Raw genomic sequence first — 4,324 nt, 5'->3', positions numbered from 1 at the left:
ATCTCCCACATGGTACAATTAAAAAAAACTGTTAAATTCTTGAATGGTAACGTGTTCAGACATTTTAATTATAAAAGAAAATTTTTTTCTCTTACCTGCAACGACTGGTTCCTGCCAGTGGTGGTCTCTGTGGTTTTGGAGCCTGTCTTGGAACTAGCTCTTGTAGACCAGGTTGGCCTTGAACTCACAGAGATCCGCCTGCCTCTCTGGATATTAAGGGCCTGAAGGCCGAGTGTATCTCGGACTCAGCCCTGGGGCCTGAGTCACAAACTAAGAAAATGACACCCGGGAGCCTGCTGTGTTAGCTAGCAGGCTATGTGCTTGAGTCGGGGGCAAAATAGCCCAACGTTGGACGCCAAAATGTAACGGCGTAAGCGAATGCAGACAGATTGTCAAAATATAGACAGCTTTAATGGAGGAATAGACTTACAGAACCACCGCTCCCAAGGAGACCAGGAAAGCAGAAGCGAGCGCTGGGAGCACACTCGCCAAATTTATAGGAAAACTTTAGCCTGAGGCGAACACGCCCCCTAAGGGGTGGGACTTATCCCTACAACAAGAAGACAATGCGTGCCCTGGACCTGCTCCTCCAGAACTTTATCTCTGAGAACCCGAGCATGGATGAGGTCTGCTTCCTCCTGCAGGTGAGGGCTGTAAACCAGCAAAGTAGGGATTCCAGCCCCAGCCCTAGCTCCAGCCTGAGCTGCTAGAGAGAGTGTAGGGGTGGATATGTGTGTGTGTGTGTGTGTGTGTATGTGCGCGCGCGCACGTTTATGCCCACACATGTAATACTAGGTAAAGATTGAACCCAGGCCTTATTTATACACAGACATTCAACATTCTAGATACGTGTTCTACACTGAGCCATACCCCCAACCCTGTGACAGGCTTTATGAGAAGTGGAGGGGAATTGGAAGAAACGTGCATATATGTGTTTCCTGTCTCTACAATGCGGTGCCCCTCATCACCCTAGGACTGTCACCAAGAAGGCCATCAGCATTCTAGACCTCCAGAGTCATGCACCACTGTAGACCTCTTTGTAAAGTAGTCTGCTTTGGTCATTTGGACTGCATATTGAAGCTGTTATTCTTACTCAACAATTGTTTTGTTATATATAGTTTTACTAGGTTAAAGTTAAAACCTTTCTTTTTATTAGACAAAAAGTGGGAGATTCTTGGGAATACTCTTTGTATACTGTCAATATGTATTACTCTTTGGTTAATAAGGAGCTGACTGACCTATAAATGGGCAGGAAGAATTTGGGTGGGAGAGCCAGACTAGGAGGATGCTGGGAAAAAGAAGGGCAGGGTTTCCAGAGATGCAGAAGGAGCAGGATGGGAAGTATGTAGATGAGGTAAACAAGCCTCATGGCAGCACATAAATTTGTGGAGAAAAGTTAATTTAAGTTATTAGCGCTAGCTATAATCAAGCCTCACCTATTGGCTAAGCGTTCATAATTAATAATAAGATTCCATGTGGTTGTTTGGGAACTGGCAGTCAGAACAGAGAAAATCTGATTACAGCCCTGTATCTTTTGCTTGGGAACTGGGGTCATTAATATTTAAATTACTGAAAGTGAGTCTTGATGGCAATCATTGTGTTGTTGACTTTTGGTGGTGTTGCTTGTGTTCTCAGCAGTATTTTGTGTTTTAGTAATTATAGGTTTATCGTCTTTCTGCCATCTCTTGGTTGTGCACACTTCAAGAGAGCTCCAGCTTGAAGTACTGCTTCTCATGTTTTCCTTAGGTTTGATCTTACATAACATTTTAGGCTGTTTCATCATGGAATATGTTTCCCTCTACTTCAATTATGGCAGATAGTTTTGCGGTGTATATTAGTATAGGTTTCCAGTCACGGTCTTTGAGGACTTGGAGTGCATTGCTCCAGCCTATTCTGGCTTTTAAAATGCCAAGAAGATATCATATGTTATTTGAAGGGTTTTCCTTTATATGTGACTTATGCTTAGTGTTTGAACTATGATATGGTTTTCATTCAGGTCTTGTCTGGTTGGGGTTCTGTGGGCTTCATGTTATCTGCAGGGGAGTGTCTTTTCTTTGGGGGGGAACTTTTTTCTTTATTCTTGTTAAAGATCTGTCTATGCCCTCATCTACTCCCATAATTTGAAGGTTTGGTCTTTTTGTAGTGTCCCATATTTCCTGTCTGTTCCTTTCCTATTTCTCTTATTTTTTTCATATTCTTTGCTTATTCCATCTAGATTCTCTACTTTATATTCAAGCCCTGATATACCATCTTCTGGTTGATGTATTTATTCTACTTGAGTTTTCTAGTTGAGTTATTGGAACTTTTGATTACGTATTCATTTCAGTTTGAAGTCTCCTCAATGTTTATGGCTATTTCTTAAATTTTGTTTTCAATTCCTGGACTGTCTTTGTGATTTAAATCAGTCCTATGCTAGCATTTTCTTGGGATTCATCCAGCTGTTTATTCTCTTTAATTTCATGTGCTGTTTATTGGTGTCTCTCTTCAATTCCTTGAATTCTTTGATGAAGTTTATGATTTCTCTTTCAAATTCTGTGTCCTAGGCTTCATCCAGGAAATTCTCATTGGTAGCTATTTCCACAGAACTGGTGGATTTTACAGGGAAGATTCTGCCTTGATTCTTCATATTTTTTATATTTTTACCACGAAATTTGGACATAGGGACCTCTTTTGTTAGTTCTGTGTCTGATATGGACAGAACAGCTTGGGTCAGAACACAGGATGTGTGGATCGGGTTGGATTAAACTTAGTAAAGTGAAAGAGACACAGGGGGCTGGACTGGTGTTTAATGCGCATCCTCGTCCCAGCCTAAACTTTGGGGGTAAATCTGGGGCTTAGGGATGGTGAATGGAGGAGAGAATCAAGAGAATTCACCCAGTTAGATACTGCAAGATGCACCACGTCTGGCTGCCCAGAGAGATTGAAATACGGTGCAAGAGGGGCCTGTGGGTTGAAGGTGGGCCGGGTGTGTCTTTGCCCATGCCTGGAGGTTGAGGACCACACAAGCATGTGTGACTAGACTAGGCCAGGGCGCTGGCTGAGGGATCCAGGCTGGAGCAGGTAGTCTGAGAAGTTGTCAGCAGTGTGGAGATCTCTTTCCTCATAGGCAACTTCCTGCTTTGTTTGCCACTAAGCTTCAGTCTTTTCTTTTTGTCAGCATGAGATTCTGGGGGGATATTCTAGTTTCTTGGGGTCACCTGATGTTGAAATAGGGAGCGGCGGGACTGCGTCCCCAACACCCCGGCCGCTTGGCTAGCTTATGCCCAAAATAACAACACATAAACTGTATTCATTTAAGAACTGCTTGGCCCATGAATTCTAGCTTCTTATTGGCTAGCTCTTACATATTGTTTTAACCCATTTCTAATAATGTGTGTAAGCATCCCAAGGTGCGCTTACCAGGAAGATTCTAACCTATGTCCATGTTGGGTCGGAGCTTCATCGCGTGTGCCTCAGAGAGCAGAACTATCGGGAGAGCGGAGCATGGCGTCTCTGCTCCAGAGCAGAGCTGTCGAGTCTCTCCGGGAGCAGAGCAGAGTCTGACCTCACTTCCTCTTCCGCCCAGCATCTTATTCTGTTTATTCCACCCACCTATGTTCTAAGCTATGAGGCCAAGCAGTTGGTTTATTATAATTAACCAATTACCTTCCTCCATCAACCTGATGCAAGGGTCTGCTAACCAAAAGGAGGGACACAGGTGTTTCTCCGATTTATATTCATTCCTGCCAGGCAGGTTACAAGGGCAAGATGCAGGTTGAATAGCCATATGCTAGCGTGCTTCACCAGCTGTCTCCCAGGTGCTGAGGAAATAAATAGGCGATACTGATCCATCTTCTGAGCTGTGGACACCTGAGCTGTGCTGCCTTGAAACAGCTGGGAATCTCCACGCCAGGGCTGTGCTCTTTCTGATCCTGGAAGTGAGGACGACCTAAGGCCAAGTGAAAGCAACAGCATGGGGAAGCTTCAAATCCTGGTGGCTGTGACCTGCCTGACCTTGGTCTTTGAAAGCACTCAAGGTGAGCTGGTTGGGCATTTTATCCTGGCTGTGATTGGTGGACAAGAATGACGTGGAGTAGCTGTGGCCTGGCTGCCCTGTGAGCAGAATCAACTGCTGCTGCTCCTGCTCTCTGTCCTGTCCTCTCAGGGGAGTGACACAAAAGCCTGGGCATGTCAACAGAGCTTCTGACAAGGCTCCCTGGCTGTAGGTTTCCTGACAGCACACACTGGCAACTGCAGGTGGATGATAGGATCAGAGGCTTGAGGGGAACCCCTGGCTAATGCTTTCTTATCTGTGCTCAGGGTGTCATTAACATTCCAAGTGGCA

This window comes from Alexandromys fortis, unplaced genomic scaffold (genome assembly GCF_014885135.2).
Source record: "Alexandromys fortis isolate MF-2015 unplaced genomic scaffold, M_Fortis_MF-2015_v1.1 scaffold_2_1_26212458, whole genome shotgun sequence".
In the NCBI taxonomy this organism is placed as follows: domain Eukaryota; kingdom Metazoa; phylum Chordata; class Mammalia; order Rodentia; family Cricetidae; genus Alexandromys; species Alexandromys fortis.
The sequence above is the reverse complement of the archived record's forward strand: the minus strand, read 5'-3'. Positions refer to the sequence as shown.